Here is a 25,245-nt window from a genome sequence, read left to right as displayed (position 1 = left end):
ATACCCAGTATGTACCTGGCAGATACCTGGAATGCGCCGCTCCTCACCTCTGACAAGCCCCGTTGTGTTTGCCTTCCCAGCCTGGGTTCATGCCTGGCTGACAGGCGGCTGATCTGTTAAATGATAATGATTAGGATTTAATAGGCTGCAATGCTTCGCGTGTCTACCAGATGGCATAAATTCATGAATTGTAATGCAGTATATATATATATATATATATATACTGTGCAGTATTGCAGCCAGCGGGAATAAAATGCTTCAATCCCTGCCGGAAAATAACTCAATGCACTCGGGCAGAAAACAGTCACAAACCTCAATACACCCGGGTATACCCGAATTCGTGGGACTAGCCGAGCTCGAATAAAGTGTGTCGCCAGTGTACATGGCATTATCATGGCAACGGCGACATTGTCATGTCGTCATGGCAGCGTGTCGTCCTGTGACGTCGCAACGTCATATGACTTTGCATTGTCATTGCAACTCGTTGACATGTGACATCTCAGCGTCATTTGACGTTGGGTCGCCATAACAACGCAACGCTACAGGAGAGGACCCCACTCCGGAAAAGGTTAGACTCGCACACACAAATGGACAGTCGGGGAGAAGTAGAAAGATGCACATATTATAATGGCATGTATTAAATTCTGCATCCACGTGCACAATTTTGCCCCTTGGTATTCTCAACCTTCAAGAACCAACATCAGTGAGATATGGGAGTTCAGGACTCAAAACATTTACCTTTTTAATGAAAAATTGCTCTTTTATTAATGAGACTCCCTTGAAATCTAGAAGAATGCTAAAAAAAATCAGTGAGGCGAACTCCAAATTCAGGGAGAGCTGAAAAATCTATAGTATTAATAACATACTTTGTCAGGTCTACACTGTATTAAACAGATAATGATAAAACTCACATATAATATGGTACAGTATATCGGGACTTATGTACTCGGATCATATTTGAATTTTTTTTTGTGCTTCAAAATCTTATTGCCAAAAAGTAGTACAGTACTTCATTCAACCTGTCGTATGAACAGTATAAAGGTCGTTATGTGACTGATACATGACGTACTGTATATTTAGTCTGAAATGAAGATTGACGAATTCCCACATGTTGAATAATTCTGTTGAATTGATTGATGCAATTTCAATTAAACAGAATTATGTGTAATTTTTTATTTAAACCAGTGTTGGTAAATTATTAGTGTAATAATAGCCATATTGTGAAGTGAATTCATGTTGTTAACCTTCTACATAATGAAACATCTGCACTGCATCAAATTCATGTTTGGTTGATACATAGCAACTTAATTCTGCGCTAACACTATGTAACTCCTCTTTGCCCAGCTCCCGAAGGCGTGTTGCATTGAGGTGTTGTTATTTATGTACAGGTGGTGTTCAGTGTCTCTATTTACCTTCTCAGAGTGCTGGCGGCCGTGCAGGCTGGTCTTGTAAGCAGTAGAAGTAAAAGATAGTAATGATGGGCGCCAGGAACATTTCTCTTGCAATCAGACATACTTTATTTACACAGCATTGCAGCATATATACTTCTTCCCTGGATGCTCAGGCAGTATCCCCAGAGAGGCACATGGCTTGTCACCTTTAACATCCGTTGATATTGGCAATCCCTTGCAGTGTACATGGGGCTTTCCTACATCCCACCAGGACCCTTGTCAAGGGTGCACTCTCATTCGATGATCCATATCCTGTCACCCCGTACAGAGCCCTCCGAGTTCCTACATTGGATGCAGGGTGTATTTGTGGAGCTATATTTAAGCAGCTCTATTATGATACTGTGAGGTCCTACCCCAGTATTGGGTAGAACAGGAGTGCGCAAACTTTTCCCCTTGCATGCTGTTTCCCCCCCCTGCTCGCGCCCACCCATTACCTTGGCTCCGGCGTCAAATTATGCAGCGGGGGTCATGTGATGTCACATTGCCATGGTAACATGACGTCACGTGACCCTGCTGTGTCATTTGACACCGCGTTGCCATGACAACGCGTCGCTGGAAGCCAAGGTAACGGAAGTTACAGAGGCCTCGCACGATTTAATTTAAATGCCTTAGGGAAAGCGTGGGGCCTCTACAACCGCCCGCCCTTCTGGGAAAATCAGGGGGGGCACGCCCCCCAGTTTATGCACCCCTGGTGTAGAACACTCCATACCCTTCATAATGTGGCCCTAAGATCAATAAGGGACTGTAACAGGGGACTTACCCTGTTCAGAAAACTTGCCTCTAATCCAGCAGTGGGCTGGTTAATTGACCAGCACCTGGCTGATTAGAGGTGTTAGAAAAAGCCTGTCTTTGAGACAGGAAGAGAGACTCCTTAGCTCACACCTGAGCTGAATTAGGAGACAGAGCAGAGATTCCTGAGTCGCACAATTAAGGAGACTGACCAGAGGAACTGCTGTCTTGAGCTGCAGAAGGACTGGACTGTATGCTGATAGCAAGACAAGGGGACCAGACCTCAAAACCTGGACAGACATTGCTGTAGCACACAAAGGTGCTTACCCAGGAGAGCAGAGAGGACTTCCCCTACAGCTTCAGGAGAACAGATAAGACTTTCTTTTGGAACTGTAATATATCTGTATATATGTTTATATTTTGGGGCTGGTAAATAGCTTAGCTAACCAACCCAGTCAGAGAGGGCTGAGCTACATGTGTATATAGTCTCCAAAGCAGAGATAGGTTTTTTGTTTGGCTTATTTTCATATATTTTTGCTGTGTTTAAAGCGACAGGCACAATAAAGCCTTGTTTTAATTTCACCTTAAAACAGTCTCCATTGTGTACCTCTGCACATGTCCTCCTACAGGGACACTTTCCCTAACTGAGAAAACAATACAGGTGTCCTTTCAAACAAACATATGAAGTGGCATATGTAACTAGACTGAATGCTATATACACTGAGGCTCCTCTTTCTACATCTCCCAGGAACCTAAGGGCATAGAAGCTTCTGCAGCTCTTCCATACTCTTCTGTGATGTCACCATCAGTCTGTATACAGGGGGAGGGGGTTGGATATTGCTTAGTCATCCTCACCCAGGTGGCAGAATAAACACCTTCCAGGAGGTGGACCTGGCTAGGCCTCGGCCTAGTCACTTTGCAACAAAATATGAGAGAGGGACGTTACCCTGCAACAACCCATACATTTAACCCTTTAGGGCCCTTAACCCCCTAAATTCACATAGTAATCCCAGACGGGGGTTACAACCATAGACAGACTTTTTAGGGTTTACTCCGAGTTGAATTTGGCAGAAGATTTTGACGCGCTCCCCTTGTTTTTGGCTCAGAGAAACATTATTTTTTAGTACATCCCATTAAGATCTGCATGCCCAGCGCCGGCCATTCCTATGCGCCAAAACAATCATTTTTAAAGCCAGCTTGAGAAATTTCAGGTACAGAGGCGCGCACCAGCGCAATTTACCATGAGATTTCCAAGCCCCAATTTTGTGCCAAAAAAGCTGTTTTGGGATGCGTAGTGCATCGGCCGCATACATGTATTATATACTATAAAGAAGCCGGTGATAGTTGACCAATTGGTGTGTGCATCAAAGCAAACTTTTTTTTCCCTTTGCGTTGTTACACAAAACACTTGATTTATTTGCTTGGAAAAACCAATACAGTCACTAAGAGATTTAAAGGGTTAAGTCCGTAGCTGCTGCTTGTGAAGCAAGTCACAGGCTGAGCTGTAACCACAAGGTTGATATTGAGATTGTTAAACTGTCGACAGACGGTAGACAAATGTCTCTGCACTTTATGATCTAGTGATTGGCGGCATAGTTCAATTCCTGAAGGGTATCCAGCGTGGTAATTGGCAGCGGGAAAATAACATTGACAGAAGGTAAAAAAAAGAAAGAAAAAAAAATTATGAAGGGAAAATGGGGTTTATGGGCCTTATTCAGAGAACATTCATAAAAAAATTCGCCAGGGAATTTAAAATGAATGTTTTTTGGGCGTTGCTATCACGGTATTCAGAAAGGCTCGAATACCTGTGATAGCAGAATGCCCACAACTGGCGAGTTGCTGCCAGCGAGAGCCTCGAGCCTCTGAAAAGGCAAAAACCAGCTATTCATTTCTGCTGCAGAGAGAGCTGCTCTGAGAGAGCCGCCTCTCCCAGCGGAAATGTCGCCCGAAATTTATTTATTTAAATAAACATTCCTTTAATAGTGTAGAGGTGCAGGGGGTCTCCGGAGCTGAACCACGTTGGTTTTATGTCCGGGGACCCCCTGCTTCCCGAGATACAGGCACCTTTATGGGGTGCCGGTATCTCCTATGCAAGGAAATGTCCCGGTCACGTGACACGGGACATTTCAATGCAGAGGGATACCGGCACCCCATAAAGGGGCCTGTATGTTGGGAAGCAGGGGGTCCCCGGACATAAAACCAACGTGGTTCAGCTCCGGAGACCCCCTGCACCTCTACACTATTAAAGAAATATATATTTAAATAAATATTTAAAAACAGATCAATACACGCCCCCCACCTCCGCCCAAACCCATACAGTACAGTAATGGGCAAAATAACTATTATCCAGATATGGATAATAGATTATTTGCCCATTATTAAACACTGCATTAGTATACATAAATAAAATAAATAAATACAGTTATACTTACCACAACAGCAGGTCCCTCTGTCCTCCGTTGCCAGAAAGCATATATAGAAAATAAATAAATTCTAATGGTCCCTAACCCCTTAATCACCTTAGCAGTTCCTAACTGCTATAGTTATTAAGGGGTTAACCCACCCTGACCCGTGAGGCCTAAGCACCCACCCCAGACTGACTATACCCACCCTATACCCATTGAGTAGTATAGTGGTACATCATACCCATATAATAATAATATGGGCATGATAAGCCTCTATAGCACTCAATGGCCACCCTAATAAAAATACAGTAATACACAAGACACACAGTAATAAAACCTAACTATACTCCCAAAAAACACACCACTAAATAAAATCAGTAGCCAGCTAATCCAATCAATAGAAGCAATTACAACATCAACAATGAATTAATTAAACCATTACCCAATCAAACCAATTAATCCCTAAAGCAACTCAAAATGAATAGTAACACTAACCAATGTAAACGATGAATTAATCCTACATTAATTAATGTAACCATTAAAAGACAAATAAATACATTAAAACAATCTCAGAAGTATACATAAAACACATTAGCTAACATAATATAACTTTAAGTACAAGCGAACACCAATCGCAAACCTTTTCTTACATTAACCATAAACAAACAATCACATCCAAATCAATAACTGCAATAACAAGCGAGAAATGCCCCCCAAATATTGGCATAATAATGTATTAATCTGTACCCTAAAGAGGTACCGATTAATATATTATCAGTCAATGTGCATGACACAGAAAATAAAAAAACACATCCAAAGAATAAACCTGTAAAAAGAGACATTTACAAACATTGAATATGTTACTTACCATTAGAAGCGGTGGCCCTCCGACTCCCGGGGTAACAGGAAGCTCACGTACATTGAAGGCCTCCAACAGCATCCGATGCCATCCGCCATCCGCCATCCGCCATCCGCCATCCGCCATCAGGATCCGGCTCAGGTACCCCAATCTTCTTTTTTCTTTCTTTACTCACCGTCTTCTATCTTCATCTGTAACCATTTCTTGTTCTTCTTTATCTTCTTTCTTCATCTGTCAATCCATAAAACCCCATGTTAAATCCCAGCCGATGCTGTCTCGTCGGCTTCTTGGGCTCAAATGAGGCGTCACGGCCTTAAATATGGCTTGTGACGTCACATTTACCCTCACAATGGTTAACAGCCACCTGATTGGCTGTTAAAACCATGTGCAGACTTAAAAAATTTTTTTTTGCTGTGACGTCACTTAAAGGGAATGATGCCAGCCAATCAGAATGGCTGTGCTTCATTTACCTTTAACATGACGTCGGTAAATCCAAGATGGCCGCTGTGTCACAAGGTATTTCAGCCAATCAGATCGTGGGAACCAATTCCACACGCTGATTGGCTGAAATACCTTGTGACACAGCGGCCATCTTGGATTTACCGACGTCATGTTAAAGGTAAATGAAGCACAGCCATTCTGATTGGCTGGCATAATTCCCTTTAAGTGACGTCACGGCAAAAAAAATTTTTTTAAGTCTGCACATGGTTTTAACAGCCAATCAGGTGGCTGTTAACCATTGTGAGGGTAAATGTGACGTCACAAGCCATATTTAAGGCCGTGACGCCTCATTTGAGCCCAAGAAGCCGACGAGACAGCATCGGCTGGGATTTAACATGGGGTTTTATGGATTGACAGATGAAGAAAGAAGATAAAGAAGAACAAGAAATGGTTACAGATGAAGATAGAAGACGGTGAGTAAAGAAAGAAAAAAGAAGATTGGGGTACCTGAGCCGGATCCTGATGGCGGATGGCGGATGGCATCGGATGCTGTTGGAGGCCTTCAATGTACGTGAGCTTCCTGTTACCCCGGGAGTCGGAGGGCCACCGCTTCTAATGGTAAATAACATATTCAATGTTTGTAAATGTCTCTTTTTACAGGTTTATTCTTTGTATGTGTTTTTTTATTTTCTGTGTCATGCACATTGACTGATAATATATTAATCGGTACCTCTTTAGGGTACAGATTAATACATTATTATGCCAATATTTGGGGGGCATTTCTCGCTTGTTATTGCAGTTATTGATTTGGATGTGATTGTTTGTTTATGGTTAATGTAAGAAAAGGTTTGCGATTGGTGTTCGCTTGTACTTAAAGTTATATTATGTTAGCTAATGTGTTTTATGGATACTTCTGAGATTGTTTTAATGTATTTATTTGTCTTTTAATGGTTACATTAATTAATGTAGGATTAATTCATTGTTTACATTGGTTAGTGTTACTATTCATTTTGAGTTGCTTTAGGGATTAATTGGTTTGATTGGGTAATGGTTTAATTAATTCATTGTTGATGTTGTAATTGCTTCTATTGATTGGATTAGCTGGCGACTGATTTTATTTAGTGAAGTGTGTTTTTTGGGAGTATAGTTAGGTTTTATTACTGTGTTTCTTGTGTATTACTGTATTGTAATTAGGGTGCCCATTGAGTGCTATAGAGGCTTATCAGGCCCATATTATTATTATATGGGTATGATGTACCACTATACTACTCAATGGGTATAGGGTGGGTATAGTCAGTCTGGGGTGGGTGCTTAGGCCTCACGGGTGAGTCAAGGGGGTATTAGCCCTAAGGATGGGTGTTTAGACCTTGCGGGGGATGGGGGGGGTAGCGGTTGGGCTAACCCCTTTATTACCTTAGCGGTATTAACCGCTAAGGTAATGAAGGGGTTAACTCCCCCCGCAACCCCCCCGCAATGCCTAAACAGCCACTAATTGCCAAATTCCCCCTTCACCCACCCCCGATAGCCACTGTATTGCATTGTACTGTATGTTTCTTACAGTAAGCCTGGCACGGGTGATTAACCCCTTCATTGCCCTCGCGGTTAGCCGCTAAGGTAATGAAGTTGCTGTACATGCATGTTTCCTGCCTCGGATGCATGCCGGGGGGGTCCGGAGCTGCTATTAATGGCTATCAGCTCCGGAGACCCCCGGCATCAATCCGAGGCAGGAAAGAGGCCTGATTTCTTCTAAGTCCCGATACATCGCAGCTCATCGAGGCCATCTCCCCACCAATTGTCCAACAATTTTGTGGGGAATTGGATTTGGGGAGAAAATCGTTTTTTAGGCCTGCGATGGGCTCCGATGGGTCGCGACATCCGACTCGCGGGTCTCTGAATAGCGGGAGTTTATCAACCCTCCGAAAATGGTCGATAAGGGCCTGATCGCTGCTCAGTCAGCGAATTTCAGACGGAGATAAAATTTTGCGTCGATACAGGCCGTTATCGAGCACTTATCGAGGCTATCTGAATACCAGTAGCCATTTTGGTCGATAAGTGCTCGATAAGGGCCTTATCGAGGCTTTCTGAATAAGGCCCTATGTGTTTAGATTAAGTTGAACTATTTGGGTGTGTTACAATTTTAGTACTAAAAAGTAGTCCAAAATATAATTTACTCTCTAGCACTCCTCTTCTTCACCTCCATCTACCCCTCATTTCTGCAGAGACTTGTGTTCCATTCATCTACTGGCTCTTGAATCCACTTTGCCTCCCTCTCCTCTCTCTGCTTCGCTACAGACTCTGACAACCTGGTCATGAGCTACAACTCTGCCCTATCCTCTCTTGATCTACATGCCCCTCCTGTTCGCTACCGTTAGTCACCCTTCTAACTCCAGACCCTGGCTAAACTGCCACATGCATGCAGCGTTCCTGCATTCGCTCTTCTGAACGCCTCTGGAGGAAATCTCATACTATCGACTTCCTTCACTATAAATGTATTCTATCCTTTTTCAACTCTGCCCTCTCCCAGGCTAAACAAACTTTTTTTTCACTAATCAACACTCACAAGTCTAAGGCCTCGGCCATGTTTACCGCTTGCTGGCGAAAGTGTGCTGATGCGCGCTGCCGCTCAGCACTGAGCCCCTATAGCCGCAATTAGAGCGGCTTTAGTAGGGGCTCACCTGCGCTTCCACGCGCTAGCGGAAGCGCAGGTCTTAGGGGAATTTAAAATTCCCCCGCTTGCCGGCACGACAGGCCGGTCACGTGAGCGGTTCGCCCAATGAGGGCGAACCAGCTCCGTGACATCACTGGCCCGCCCTCGGCCAGTGACGCGCCCGCCCCCGGCCCGCCCCCTGACGGCCCGCTGACAGCGCGTGTGGTAAGCAACCGCAAGGCCAGGGAAAGCACCCGCTTTCCCTGAGCCTCAGCGCGCCTCAGCGAGCAAGCAGGGAGCCTGGCCGAGGCCTTACACACGTCTCCTCTTCTCTGTCTTTGACTCTCTACTCAGGCCAAGAAGCCAGGTAACCCCCTGGGCTACTAATTTCCCTGGTACGTAAGCCCTGGTACTAGCGCGGGCAGTGTTAGGGTTAAATCTATGCCTTGCTGCAGTAAGCAGCTCCCTTGAGTGACAGGGGTGTGTGCCTGAGGCCTAGGTACCGCCCATAGTGGGCTGAGACCTGGGGCCTCTCCCCTGGTAACAAAAAGGAACTGCAGCCAAATTCTAGTGTCTGTTCTACCCTCTCCCCTTCTGGGAGTGGGGTGTGTTATACGATCCTGGACCAGAGACCTGGTTCCAGGCCTTCCCTCCCTCAGGGGAATGGGAGCAACTACCCCATACTCCACCAGGGAGTGTGGCAGATTGGGATAGACCTTTGGGGCCTCAAGCCCTAGGGGTTGAGTCCAGGGACAAGAAGAAGGAGATATCATTGATGCAAATGCTGTAATCTATTGCTGTGCTGAATAAAGCGTGAGTTCCTGTTTTTATAGTCCTACCTGAGGTGGTGATAGGCCCTGTGGGAATGGAGGCGCTGCACCAGAGGAGAAGAGAGCTGCGGATCACCAAACGCCTGGCCTTTTGATTCCCCAACTAAGGCAAGGCATCCCCTCTGTATCCTCCTCATTCTTCACCTACTCTTCCTAACTCAACTGCTGCCTTTGTTGACTCTTTTTCCTCTGTCAATGAAGAAAACGTGTTGTTTCGGATTTCCTCCTCACCCACTACCACGTGTCCTCTTGACCCCATTCACTCCCATCTCCTCAAACCTCATGCTCCCACTCGAATCAATATACTCACATATTTTCAACTCCTTCCTGAGTTCTGGTACCTTTCCCACCTCCTTCAAGTTTGCAACAGTTATTCCTTTACTCAACAACAGCAAGCTTGACCCTACCTGTCTAACAATCGCCCTGTCTCCCTCCTGCCTTTTGCCTCTAAACTCCTTGAACGCCTTGTATTCTCTGGTTTGCTTCATTTTCTTACCTCCTATTCTCTCCTAGATCCTCTACGATCTGGCTTCCATACTGCTCACTCCACTGAAACAGTCCTGTCATGGTAACTTGTGACAGGGTATAATATACACCAAATATCTGGGTTGAATTGAACACGACTTAGATATAATAAATATAGTTTATTCCTTAAAGAAGGAGAACACACAAGAGGGTACAAATAACAGACAAGGTATAGACACTTACTTAGGGTTGGACAATGAAGCAATCAGGTACAGGATTGGCAATTCATTCAGCAATACAGGGTCAAATGAAGACATCACGAAAAGACACGAAATGGGGTGTAAACCCTTTAATACCGGGCCAAACCCCCTCTCCCATGACAAGACCTCACCAAAATAACTAATTGTAAGGGTATCTAAAGCCCCCCCCCCCCCTAAAACATTTCTCAGTTACTGCCCCACACCTATGTAATATCCTTCCCTTCAATATGCGACTAGCACCTTCTCTCTCCACCTTTTAAGGCCCATCTTAAAACACACCTCTTTAATGAAGCATTTTCATAGCCCCGCTGGCTGATACTATACATCTCATATGCATTTAACATGATCCCTTACAGGTACACATACCATAACACCCCCTACTATATGTGTACGTTCTCACTACTTGGATCGTAAGCTCTTCAGGGCAGGGACTCCTTTTTCTTGTATACTTTTATGTATGAAGCGCTTATTCTTATGATGTCACGTGTGTTACTGCTGTAAAGGGATGTGTACATGGATGGCGCTATATAAATAAAGATACAAATATATACATGAAGGTCGTCATGTGACTTCATTCACATGACGCAGTTTGCTGTTTAAAAGTTTAAAGCATCCCTCATTTTGAATATCTGATTGATACAATTTGAATTAAAACAGAATTGTGTATTAGTTAAATTATATAAATGATCAGTTTAATATTATTTGTAATAGCCAGACTGTGAAAATAATACATTTTGTAAACCTGCATAATAAAACAATATAACCAGACTTCATGTCAAGTTGAATGTGCCAGGCGATTTTGATGCACTTTCTACTTTTTTTGGTTGTACAGATTTTTTTTAGTACATTGTACTGAGGAGTGTTTTGGGACGAATATTAATTAAAGCTGCAGTTCAAGCTGTGTTTTAAAAAAAAAAAAAAAAAATTATACTATCTACACACTGACAAGTGATTAGATACGTTGCTGATCGATTCGTTCTCCTGTAATAGATCGCTGCCGATTTGGCTCGGGGTACACTAAATGCATCTTGGTCCTCTTCTGCTGCACTGACAGGCAAAGTTCTGTGAGGAAGATCATGTGACCAGGCAGGCACTAGATTCAATTGGTTCAATGCTAGAGAGGGCAGGGCTCAAAAAGGTGATGCTGTACCAGAAGGGGAAAGGGATGTGACTGTAAATGGTTGCTATAGGAACAAAAATGCTTGTTACATTAGAATACATTAAAAATGTCTTTACAATTGTTTTTTAATTATTTTTTTTAATGCTACAAGTATTTTCTCACAGTACAGACCTGATTTATTTAAAAAATAAAATTAAAAAAAACACGTACACTGGCGACACACTTTATTCGAGCTTGGCTAGTCCCACGAATTCGGGTATACCCGGGTGTATTGAGGTTTGTTACTGTTTTCTGCCCGAGTGCATTGAGGTATTTTCCATGCAGGGATTTAAGCATTTTATTCCCACTGGCTGCAATACTGCACAGTATATATATATATACTGCATTACAATTCATGAATTTATGCCATCTGGTAGACACGCGAAGCATTACAGCCTATTAAATCCTTATCATTATCATTTAACAGATTAGCCGCCCGTCAGCCAGGCATGAACCCAGGCTGGGAAGGCAAACGCAACGGGGCTTGTCAGAGGTGAGGAGCGGCGCATTCCAGGTATCTGCCAGGTACATACTGGGTATTTGCTCGAATAAAGTGTGTCGGTGCAGTACAGTAGGATATTGCTTGAACTGCAGCTTTAATGCATGCTCTACTAAAATAGTAGAGAATCCTCCTTATTTCAGTGTCTGGATCGGAGTAATACTAAGACATACTTAACATCACGTTGTTGGAAGATAACACAACGTTATGCTACAATACCGTGATGTTAAGCCTGTGCTAATGAGATATACAACGTCTATTTATGATATACAATGGCATATAAATAGCTATATGCATTAACCTCAGGTAACATAATGTCCATTCCAATTCTAGATAACGTCACGTTATGAGCCCGGATTGGATGCCGTGTGGTTCTGATGTAAAATTCAGTGTTTCAACATTTTAAGGTCCATCCCCCTCCCCCCCCCCAACAACCCCATAAGGGCTACGGACCTGCGTCTTTTCTCACATTTCCCGCAGATGGAAGCAGCATGTATTGGGAGGTTACACAGCTCGCCCGTGTCAGTTTTTATACAATGTCTCTACATGCCGAGTTTGAGGACCAGGAGTATCTCCTCGGAAGATCAGCTTACACAAATACTGCGGCTTCCTCCCGAAGCCTGGGAAAATGCGGATGAAATGCTGAACGGATTCAGTTTCTAATTTCTCTAATGATGTCGCTCTCCTTGGAGAATATTGAAATTAAAGGCCAAGCTCTCCCCCTCCAAAAAAACAGCCAATGTTTTCATGTCTTCTTAGAGTTAGATTGATCGTTATTTGGAGCAGAGATTAACTTGCCCTATTGCTTACATTTTCTTATCCCTGATTAAGTATTTGTAATATATTTTATTCTAACTTGTCTTTCGTATGCTGCTATTACAAATAACTCTGCGTTAGGTGAGGGCTAAACCTGACGCTACTCACGTCCAGACCCTGAAATAAGGCTTTTACAGATGGGCCTGGATAAGTGTAAGGCTGCGGTCCCAGTGACTGGTGCGTATAAGCACCGCCCCACAATGGGGCTGGGCCCAGTACGCACCTTCCCGCTGAAGGTGCAGCCGCGCCATACTGCCAGGTTTTTTAAACTCAATGAAACTGAGTTTAGAACTTGCGACGGAGGCGTGACCACGCCCCCGCCGGCGGTTCACCCAATGAGGGCGAAACAGCCGCGTGAGGTCATGGCCACGCCCCCGCAAAACCCCCACCACGCCCCCTCCCGTCGCAATCTCCCTCTCTCCCTGGAAGACCGCAGATCGCGGTTAGCGCTGTGCACGCACCGCCCCCCTGGCCGGGCGCGCGTGCCACAGTGCTGACTGGGACCAACGCCTTAGACCACAGTTAGGGATGATTTAGCAAACATAGTTATTTCCGGGGGTTCTTTCCCTCTCCCGTCATCTCCTTTTTAACTTTAATTAAGCACGTATACAGGGTCTGGATGGGAGGAACGCCACTTTTGCGTAAGATAATCTTAACACCATGTCATTTGAAGCTAGCGCAAAGCAGCGCTAACTTCCCATGCCGTCAAGCCTCTGTTAATGAAATAACTAACAACCATTGTTTTTGCTTAGAATTAGCTGTGTGGACTGGCGTTAACCTCAGGGAACATAACATCCGTTACTGATTTTGGTAACGAGTCGTTATGAGCCCTGACTTATTTAGCTTTGTGGATTTGGGCTTCAATAAAACCATTGCATCATCCCTGCCTTGTTAACTTATAACCCCTTAACCCTTTTCCCGTCGGAGCGTGTTGCAGGGCTCTCCGGCACAGAAAGGGTTAACCTATTAGGAAACCTTTCAAATGTTACACACCTGTTAAACACCTCACGACTTTTACCTTGCTGGAAATCCAGCTTTAGTGGGTCAGAGGTTTTTTTTATTGGGTGTCGTTAAAAAAACGAAATTACCTCTTGGCAGCTTGTTTTGACTCTATTGCTGTTTATTTTGACTAGGGCAATTTAAAGCTGCAGACCAAGCAATATCCTACATGTGTTTGTTTTTTTTTAATAAATCAGTTATGTACTACGAAAAAATACTTGTAGCGTTTTTTTTGTTTTCAAACAACGCTGAATGGCATGTATGTACTGTATGTGTTTCACGTCCTCCCCCCTTACGGTATTCATGGTTTTAATTTAGGCTTTGCCAGCTGTCCTGAATTTCTTGGACTGTCCTGAATTTGTAGGGACTCAGTTTGGAAGCTTTCTGTGTAATTCAAAGTCCTTGTAGCCATATTGGTCATGGAGAAGTGTGGGTTAGTTGCAGGTTGTGATACCTTTTAATGAAACAACGTCACACTTCTTCATAGATTAAATGAAAGTGTACCCAACCTCCCAAACCTCACAGGTCTCTTCATGTGCACAGATCATTCCAAATCTCACAGGTCTCTTCTTCGTGTTTACAGAGCGTTCCAAACCTCATTGGTCTCTTCTTCACATATACAGAACTTTCGAAACCTCACAGGTCTCTTCTTCGCATGTACAGAGCTATCCAAACCTCATAAATATCTTAACGAATACAGTAACTTGAATACTGTAAGGTTTCAGAAGCTCTGTACACTACACTTTATCTATAAAGAATTATAGAGTTTTTATTAAAAGGTATCACGACTACAAGGATTCAGGCCCATATTTACTAAGCGGTGCTACTCGATAACTTCATATGACATCTTACAAGACTGGAAAACACCTTCTCATTCAAGTCAAAAGCAAAGAAAATCAAATACTTTTGCTTTTCATCTCGAAATAAAATTTAAAATAAGCGCTCAATCACACATGTCTCATCCCGATACATTTTCTCTTACAGCAGTAAGTTAAGTCATTTTTAAAAGTAATCAATAACCCACAGATTCACAAGCATATATGTAGCACACACCCCCCCGCCCCCCACTTGAGGCCCCAAGAGCCCCTCCTTAGCTCCCTCGCCCCCTGATGGTGCAAGGGGAATCACTCCCACTCCACTGAGGGAGGGAAGACACACACCGCCACAATTTGGTGAAGTGTCAGCTTTTATACCCGGGGTAGGGGCTTGTAACCCTGCTCCATAACAGGCATCACACCATCTGCATGTGACCCAGTCAGTACCCTCCCCAGGTATGACACTCTAAACTTCCGGTTTAGGCCTGCCCCTGGATATGACAACATTGTAGCTATCCAGGAGCAACTGCAGGCTAGGCCCTGTGCAGGAGTTTAACCCCAACACTGCCTGTTTCTATCAGGAAAGTTCGAATATATATATAGGGCATTGGGTGCTCCAATTAATTTAGGAATATCACGACGTTGTCATCAATAATATTTGTGAATAGAACTCTGGAATATGACTCTAGTATGGAGTGGGTGGCGTACAGTATCTAGTGTGAGTGACCAGTAATCCATGGATATCACATCTCCTGGAGAGAACAATCAAAAGTGATAATAAATCACCTTGATGTCATCTCATTGGAGGAATACATATATAGCACATCCTGGAATTAATAACTGTCCATAACGCACAATATATCATAAGACGGTCTTTAATTAATAAAATCTTGGCTAAACCTTACCCACTCTCTGAGCCTCCACGAGTCTATAATGGTGTGTCCAGCCGCTGATAAAGATGTCCAGTAGCAAAAAAAGAAAGAAACAAGGAGTGTTAAAGGACTTTGTGTCTGAAACGCGTAGGAGGCTGCACACCTCCATGGGTGATGTTTATTGCTGAATAAAGATTTTTATACCACCTGGCTCTCAGCAGTGCGCTGCTTTCTTTCTTTTTTTCTTTTTTGCTACTGTTCCTATCAGGACTTATAGTGTTGAGGCCAGTGGAAGGCTATAGACAGGGGCACTAGACATCTCCCCTGTCAGACCCGCTCCCCTACAGACATTAGTTGTCTCGTAGACTTTTATAGGGTCACACTCTTACAAGTGAAGATCACTCACACACATCATATACCCCCATAGATTTATATATTATCAGCCTGTTAAAAACAAGGTTCATCCTCCTACAAACAAATTGTTCCATAGACGTCTGTAGGATCAGTCTCCTTAAAAGCCAAGTTCTCCCATTCACACACATTGGTTGACCCAGTAGGCCAGTGGTTTTCAACCTTTTTTTATTTGGGGAACCCCAGAATTCAATTTTGGAATTCTTGGAACCCCAACCCTTACCCCCGTCTCTCTCTCCCCCCCCCCTCTCCCGTTGCCCATCTCTCTCCCCTCCCTCCCGTCACCCCATCACTCTTCCCCCCTCACTCTCTGCCTTACGCTCCCCCTCACACTTTCCCACTTGCGCGTGCACGCACATACGCTCTCCCACTTACACACACACTCTCCCACTTACACACACTCTCCCACTTACACACACACACACTCTCCCACTTACACAGGCACACACTTTCCCACTTACACACACACACACTCTCCCACTTACACACACTCTCCCACTTACACACACACACACACACACACGCACGCACGCACACACACACACGCACGCACGCACACACACACACACACACACACACACACACACACACTCCCACTTACACACACACACACACACACCTACTTACACACACACACACACACACACACACACACACACACACACTGCTACTTAGACACACACAAACAACACATACACTCCTACTTTCAAACACACACTCCCACTTATACACACACACACTCTCTCTCCAACTTACACGCACACACACTTTCCCACTTACACACTCTCTCACTCACACACACACACACACACTCTACCCCCCCCCACACACACACACTCACACTCAAACTTACACACACACTCTCCCACTTACACACACACACTCTCCCACTTACATACACAAACACACACACTCCCACACACCCACACACATTCCTACTTACACACACACATTCCTACTTACACACACACACACACACACACACACACACACACACACACACACACACACTGCTACTTACACACAAACACACACACTCCATACCGGCACCCCCTATGGAGGTAAGTATCTCAGGAAGTAGAGGGTGCCTGGAGCCTAAATGATGTGGTCCAGCTCCGGAGACCCCCTGCTTCAAACATACATATGTTAAGGGAAAGCAGCAGCACTGCTACATTTTCCTTTTTTCCGCCCCCTAGACCTGCCGCCCCTAGGCAGCGTTTTACCGAAGGTATGCCAAGGGACGGCCATCTCACATGTCACTTATTCTGATATCAGTGAGAATCATTTCCCCCCCCATACACTTTGATAGCACCCATCTTTAATAAATCACACTTTAAAGTGAATCAATAGGTTTGGAGTAACACAAGATATTTTGGCCAAAGATTTACATTTCAGAGGTTATAATGTCGTGAGGAATTACGAATACCTCATCTGGCTGCTGGGCTTGTTTCCCAGGTTATAGCACACTTTTTTTTCTCCAGACAAATTTTTACACATTCCAGGTTTTTTTTCTGGCACAGAACTTGTTAAGTCTGTCAGAGAAAATAAAGTGTAGTGGAGCATTGCAATTTGTATGAGAATACATAAAAAGCACCGCTGTCATTTCTATCACTCCACTACCTGGCTGTTTTTCAGTCCTTCGTCTATCGTTATCATTTTGTTTTTTCATGTTGTGCCAAAAAAATCCCTTCTTAAGCGCCAGAGAGGCCTACAAACCACTTAAAACACATTTTTTTTTTTGCCCAAATAGACCTAACAAGGTATGCAGTGCTGCGCATACAGTATAATTTTGAAGGCATTAGAAGTCCCTGTTCTGAAGGTCGTTCTGTGAATCCGTACATATGATGTGTAACCCTCCTTGCTCGGCTCTAAACGGAATTTAGATCAGATGGATAAGGCCTCGTCCAGGGTGGTGCTGAGCGGGCGCGCGCGCTCACCCTGGACACGTTGCGACAATGCACGTGGCCTGCGTGAGCAGGGGGGGTGCGCCTGCTCGGCGCTCAGCCGCTTGCCGAGCAAGCAAAATTGATTTTGCCGCTCGCAAGCGCGTCACGTGAGCGGTTCGCCTAATGAGGGTGAACCAGCTCCGTGAAGTCGGGGCCGTACACCCAGACGCGTGCGCACCTAGCCGGCCAGGAGCACTGCCGGCGCAAGGCGCAGCGCTAGAGCGCCAGCGCGCCTGTTTCCACCCTGGACGAGGCCTTATATACATGGCTGTGCTTAGTCTCTCATACCTTGTCAGAGTGCTGGATCCATGCAGGCTGGAAATAGATGGAAGAATGATGGGCGCCAGGAACTTTTCTACATAAAAACATTGGCCATGTCATGTATAGCATCCTTTATAGTCCATTTCAACTAGGCCGCTTCTGAGATTAGTCTTTCTCATTGGGATCAGTATCCCGATCAGTGGCGTCAAGTTGCCAAGACAACAGGACGCCTTATGGCACTGAGGCATCATGAGACTTCACGTTGTCATGGCAACACGACGCCGCGTGATGTCATGTAGCGTCCCATTGTCATAGCAACAGGTGTCAAGGGATGCTGTGGCGTCACGTTGCGTTCCTGTTGTCATGGCAACGCGGCGCCATTTGACACCACCCAGCCATATTGACAGGAGTTGCAGGGGGAGAGGCAGTCGAGGATGCCAGAAGGACGCCACCGCACACCGCCAACCAGAGGTTTACAAGGTAAACCCGTAGTCCGGAGATACGTGGGCAAAACCCGTAGTCTCTGGGTCAAACCCGGAGTGGTAGCAAACTCTGGCTGCGGGCCTTCCTCACTGACACCAACACCCCCCGCCTCCCCAATCTCACATAGGGCCTATCTCGGGGAAACTTGCTCTGGTTACTACTTTGAGTGTGGTGCAAACCTACTGGTAACAGGAGGCCCCGAGTCTCCCACATGGTGTTATAGGGGAATGACAGGACAGGCTTCTGGGGGTCTTGCCCGAATCGTACTCACAGGTGCAGCGTCTCCATCCCTTGCAGCCCCCAGGTGTATTGGGAGAAGTCTCTGCAGGAGAATCTATTTCCCTTCTTCCCAATAGACTTCACTCTCAGGCCAAAAGTATAATAAAACACAGGTTCTCTTTATTCAGTTTTCTTCTCTGAATCACAGCAGTGCACAGCTTACACTGAATACCTGCTCCTCACTCAGGTCTTCACCTTTAGGATGTTTTGGGGGGTGGTAAAATGTATTGGGGGGGGGGTCTATGTATTTGGGGGTAGGGTTTCTGTATGTATTTGGGGGGTGGGGAGAGTTTTGTATGTGTTTGGGGTTTTTTTTGGGGGGGGGGGTGGTTTTGTATGTATTTGGGGATGGAGGGTTGTATGTATTTGGGGGTGGATGTAGATTCCTGAAGACAAGAATAAGAGGAAATGGTTTCCCTCCACTCCTTTAAAGGAGGGCCTCAAATTGCCAGAGCTCTGACAGCTTGGTTTCAGTAAACCAGTCTCTCTCAAAGGTAGAGACAACGGATCTAAATCAGGAAGTACAGTTCATTAAGTACAGATCCAGTAAGAACCAGCCCCTTGCCCCCGAATGGACACCAGGCCTGATTGCACTACCATCTCTGTGACTCACTGAGCTGCAGAAGGTGTGGGGAAACCCCATGATTACTCCTGGCAAACCTGCCCTTACCAAGGATTGCTGCCAGGAGGAGGACAGAATAATAGCCCAAAACCTACCAGGGCTACAGATATACCGTATAAGCTGTAATGAGTTTCCTGAACCAGTTCAGATACAGGAGTAGAGAAATAGTTCTGCTCCCCTTCTGTACCGCGCTGCAGACTATGTTGCCGAATCAACTATAATAATAGAAATGAAAAGCACAGGCACACAAGCCTCTGATCACAGTTCATCCCAAGGAATTTTTTATTGTCCAATACATATCTCTGCAGATGTTATCTCCATGTCCCGCTGACTGCTTTGTGTGGTGGCGTGCGCGGGCGCCCGCAGACGGACATGGCTCAATGAGGGTGAAAACTAAACATAGCGACCAGATATGGAATTCCAGTGAGAGATTGAGCCCTGCAAAAAACATTCATTTTATCTACCATACCAAAGATTTTATTTGGCATGAGAGGCCTCCCCCCCTTTACTCAAACCATCCAAAGACCCTAATAAAATAAGCTTTGTTAGTAACTAAGGGTTTACTGGTATTTCAGCATTTTTGTGTCCCAAGGAATTCTCCTCCTCTTCAGTTCTATGCGTTTGTATACAATTAAATGCAAAGGTTTGCATACAGTAATCTGTGTTTATTACAGGTATATTACAGTTTGAAAGATTAAGTGGTCTTCTTGTTCTTTAGAAAAAATAATTGTTTATTGTTGTTTTGAAACTTACCGTGCACCCCACAACTGGAACAGCCTACTTGAGACTCTCAAAACCACCACCAGTATAAGGCCCAGTTTATAGTAGCTGAGTCGCTACGTGCACGCTTGTGTGCGCGCACCCATCAAGCACACTTCCATAGTTGGCTATTGCAGTTAGCCAAGTGCCAGCGCGCCTGCCGGCGATGTAGCGCGTTGACGTGGCAGCTATTTGTGAAGACAACATTTTTTTGTCTTTTCAGACGGCTGCCGCGTGACGTCAGCGTCACATGACCTGGTTCAACCAATGAGGGCGAACCAGCTTCATGACGCCTCCGCCACACCCCCGCATCGCCTCCCCAATCTCCGGCAGCCAAGTTCACAGATCGCTGGGGCTGCAGGAGTGCGCGCGTCGTGGGCTCATTCGCGCGCGGCCGCGTAGGTAGTATAATCTCTGCCTAAATCTTTATAAACTAAAGCTGTCTCACATTTGAATGTGGTCTGTAACTGTTTCATACGCCAATAACTTACTTTATCTTTAACTGTTCATGCAATGTCTTTATATATAATGTATAACCCTGTTCACTTAATGTAACTATGTATTTGTAACATGTCATCATAACTTTGTGCCCAGGACATACTTGAAAACGAGAGGTAACTCTCAATTTATTACGTCCTGGTAAAACATTGTATAAATAAATAACCCTCCCTGCCCGCTTCTAGGGAGATTACATTGGTGTGTAATATTTGGCTGCTCGACATAGCTTACCTCATTTCAGGGTGATGGATTCAAACGGCTGGGTGATGACGTAGCAAGGGTGAAAATGACCAGTGCCAGGAACTTTTGTAGTTCAACTCAATCTTTATTCAGGTCCCCAGATGTGGGGACACCTCACACACATACACAACATAGCTGACATAGTTGTTCGTTGCTTTACATCACTCTTTGTTCCTCATGACACAGTACTTCCCTAGGTTCCCAGTCTTAACACTCAGAGGGAGGTGCATATACTTGGCTGGTACTTGTATTCGACCCGGCCCCCCTTTGGAGTAACGTCCGTTATACCCAGGGTTGCCACGACTCCAGGTTTCACTCAAAGACTACGGATTTCGGCCTCGTATTTCTGGGCTACGGGTTTACCTAGTAAACCTCCGGGTGGCGGGAACCCTGGGCGGACAGCGTCTCCCGGCATGCTCTCTAAATATAGCCGCACATCGCCAAATGGCCCGTGTTGCCATGCCAACAGGAACGCTACGTGACGTATACGCATTACGTGACGTACGTTGCCATGACAACGAGATGCTACGTGACATCATGACGTAATGCGGCACCCCACGTGATGCCTATGCGCCATAAGGTGTCCCGTTGCCATGGCAACTTGACGTCACGTAGCGTCCCATTGTCATGACAACACAGCGTTATGTGATGCTGCGCAGCCATATTGGGAAGAGTTAAAGAGAAGGGGGAAGATTCCAGGAGACACCGTTGAAGGTAAGCGGTAAAAAATCTCTGGGTGGCCGTCACTAGAAGGTGGCAACTCTGGTTATACCCAGTTAACTTTGGGCCCATACTTGCATCCTGCCCGGGGTCTGTGCAGGTAAAGAATATACATCATTCCTGATAGGGAACTGCCACTTCCATACAAGTTGAAGAGACCATATGTGGATCCACCTGTAGAGCTGTTCGGCTTACACCCGGGAGCTCTCTGCATGTGGGCCTCTGTGGCGTGTCTATCCCACCTCTCTCTGGGACCTGTGTGTTTCCGTTGTCCCTATCTGTAACATAACAAACAAAGGGGGCGTGATCTCTCTTATTACCTAATCCCTATCTCTCCTTCCTGAGGCTCCTCTCTTCTTATCCTCCAGGAACCTAGCCTTCCAGAACTTTCCTCCTATCCTATATACTGCCCTGTGACATCAGTATCCCGATGGCAGCATATACTAACATATACTGCTCTATTAACCCTTTGCCAGGGTTGCCACCTTCTGCTGAACGATAACCCGGAGACTTTTTTTTTTTTTAAAGTTTATTTATATACTTAATTGTCTTACTTTCTCTGGCTGCAGTATCGCCCCCTGCATGCTCCCGTCAAAATGGCTGCGCGACTTCACATGTCCCTTTGTCATGCCAATGCGACGCCATCACATGATGTCACTGCGCCATGAGACATCATGATATCATGTTGTCATGGCAATGCAGCAGTGTCATGGCAATGCGGCAGTGCCATGGCAACGTGACGCTGCACGGCGCCGTCACGTGATGTCCCGTTGTCATGGCAACACAATGCCATTTGAAATTTTGCAGCCATTTTGAAGGGAGCATGCATAGGGAGATGCTGCCCGAGACATCAGTGAATACTTCCAGATCGGACCGCTGGGCCGTGCTCGTCCCTGGCTATCCTCCCCTGTTGCCCTGCTTTGCTCTTGCCCTCCAACTACTCTGACTGCCGCCCTGAGCCTCTCTGTGGCGGTCCTTTGTCCTCTTTTCCCGCTGCCGCCCCCCAGTTTGCGCACCTCACCTGGAGATTTTAAATATAAACCCAGAGATTGGTTAGCGGAGCCCGGAGTCTCCAGGTCAAACCAGGAGAGGCAGCAACCCTGCCCCTTGCAACAAACTGGTAACCCCATTGAATGGGGGTTACATTGAAAAAACATATTATGAACTGAAAGTCTCCATGTTATCACTTTGATCACGTCCCTTGTAACACAGTACGGTCCAGGTGTCCCAGACATCAACGTAATTTCACAGAACTGGCGAAGTGGGATTTACACAATGCACTAGTCAGTGGCAGAAGCAGCCATTGTTTTGGTTTAATGCCTCAATGTTGAATACAATAAAACTAGTCAATTATCTACCAGCAGAAATAATTCTAACACTGGGGATACAACACAGTACACAGGCCCCAAAATGTAATGATGGTTATGGGGTACTACTGACTACAAATACGTTTTTAATGACAAATTACCTTTTTTAATGGCAAAGGGATGTCGGCATGTATAATATTATATTAGTGAAAACAATATGCAGCACTTTACAGAATGATCTTAGTCTTTGTAGAGTTGTATGAGGTCTAAAGAGCTTTGCTCCATTATTTAAAAGGATTAAATATTAATATTAGGCACAATGCCGCCATGTTTAAGATGCTGCAAATGCAGCTTCAAGTCTTTATGCCTTTTTCACACCATATTTAAAAGGTTTGTGTTGTTCTGCTAACATTAACGCTGCCTTATTGGCCAACGTATAAATTATTGTTTTTTTTGGTGAGCTATGCTATCAAAAAAATATGAAAGACCTCTTCAACTTCAGCGGATTTCAAAAGACACGAGGGACATTTTTTAAGGGAGAAACACAAAAGTTTACATTTTTCATCCGATATGAAATAGGAAACATGCTGCTACTGCTTAGGGTTAGGACATACATACAGAACATTTATTATTATTTTTGCTATTTCTTATAGTACTTTGATCCACTGAAGACAAAGATGTCTGCAGCAGATATTGTGATAAGAATGAAGGATTACATCCTCATAATGAAGGGAATTTTTGAAAAATATTAATGACAAATAAATACCAAATTAAAAAAAATATACCTGTACACTTGAAAGGTGTTAATTTGAAGTGTATGACATCAGTGATAAAAATAATGTATTCCAACATATATATTGTAATCGTGTTATTAATAATAAACTGTGCTAACAAATTATGATTTTTTCTGATCTCTTAGCCATTTAATTTCAAAATATATGATATATACAGTTATTAATATGAATGTAGTTACAGCTGAACTTGTGTACTAAAAGCTCCTCTGCCCAGGATTTCCTGAGCAACATTGAAGAGAATTAATCACTTCCACATTTCTTTGGGTTTATTATAATTTTAATTAGAGCTTTCACACAAAATACAAAATGGCGCGAAAGGGGTTAAACGCAACACACAAAAAAAGGTGGGAACGAGCGTTTCTCTCGTCTCGTGCCAGCGCGCGAGCTCATGCACGCGCCGCATTGCCCGCGACCTAGCCCCCACATTGTCCTTGCTGCCATTGGCCAAGCTCCTGTGTGTCTGTGTTCGTCTCCCCGCCCCTAACCCTTTGGGCTCCCATTGGCTGAGCGCCTCGGCTTCTTTCCCCGCCCCCACCCTGGTCCAGCGCTTCCCCCCGGGGCAGCTACACACCCTGCACGTGGAGAGGGGGCGGGGCCGTAAACTTGAGAGGTCACGTGACGTGTGGTGGTTGCCGAGTGGAGGGGGAGAGAGCGGCAGATGTGTTCAACAGCGGAGCGGAGAGGATGTACAGAGAGGAGCCCTGGCTTCTACTCACTGCCAGCATACACTGACAGGTACTTACTGCTGACAGGTACTCACTGACAGGTACTCACTGACAGGTGCTCACTGCCAGCATACACTGACAGGTACTTACTGCTGACAGGTACTCACTGACAGGTGCTCACTGCCAGCATACACTGACAGGCGCTCACTGACAGCATACACTGACAGGCACTTACTGCTAACAGGTACTCACTGACAGGCGCTCACTGCCAGCATACACTGACAGGCGCTCACTGCCAGCATACACTGACAGGCACTCACTGCCAACATACACTGACAGGCACTCACTGCCAGCATACACTGACAGGCACTCACTGCCAGCATACACTGACAGGCACTCACTGCCAGCATACACTGACAGGCACTCACTGCCAGCATACACTGACAGGCACTCACTGCCAGCATACACTGACAGGCACTCACTGCCAGCATACACTGACAGGCACTCACTGCCAGCATACACTGACAGGCACTCACTGCCAGCATACACTGACAGGCACTCACTGCCAGCATACACTGACAGGCACTCACTGCCAGCATACACTGACAGGCACTCACTGCCAGCATACACTGACAGGCACTCACTACCAACATACACTGACAGATACTCACTACCAACATGTACTCACTGCCAACATACACTGACAGGCACTCACTGCCAACATACACTGACAGGTACTCACTACCAACATACACTGACAGGTACTCACTACCAACATACACTGACAGGTACTCACAACCAACATACACTGACAGATACTCACTACCAACATGTACTCACTGCCAACATTCACTGACAGGTACCAATTCTGTATGTACCATGTGTACTGATAGGTACTCACTACAAACATGTACACTTACAGCATGTACTTACTACTAACGTACTGCACTGACAGATACTGTATACCAACATATACTGCACTGACAGATACTCAATACTAACATGTACTGTAC

General features: G+C 45.1%; 1 protein-coding gene and 1 long non-coding RNA gene across 4 annotated transcripts in view; one reads left to right on the top strand and one right to left on the bottom strand.

Annotated features, from left to right (window-relative positions):
- Positions 1 to 25,245, bottom strand: part of LOC142465903 (uncharacterized) — a 49,254-nt gene that overhangs the window by 12,759 nt on the left and 11,250 nt on the right. The gene's annotated exons all lie outside the window — the stretch shown is intronic.
- PPP2R3A (protein phosphatase 2 regulatory subunit B''alpha) overlaps positions 24,177 to 25,245 on the top strand; it is a 170,504-nt gene continuing 169,435 nt past the window's right edge. For 2 of the 3 annotated variants that reach the window (XM_075570332.1, XM_075570330.1), the window contains exon 1: positions 24,177 to 24,302. The gene's annotated coding sequence lies outside the window, so the exon portion shown is untranslated. Of the gene's footprint in view, positions 24,303 to 24,843; positions 24,869 to 25,245 lie in introns of those variants that run through there. The other variant, XM_075570331.1, reaches the window with a different exon arrangement.

The sequence above is a fragment of the Ascaphus truei genome, chromosome 14, assembly GCF_040206685.1.
Source record: "Ascaphus truei isolate aAscTru1 chromosome 14, aAscTru1.hap1, whole genome shotgun sequence".
NCBI lineage: Eukaryota > Metazoa > Chordata > Amphibia > Anura > Ascaphidae > Ascaphus > Ascaphus truei.
This window is presented reverse-complemented; position numbering and strand designations above follow the sequence as displayed.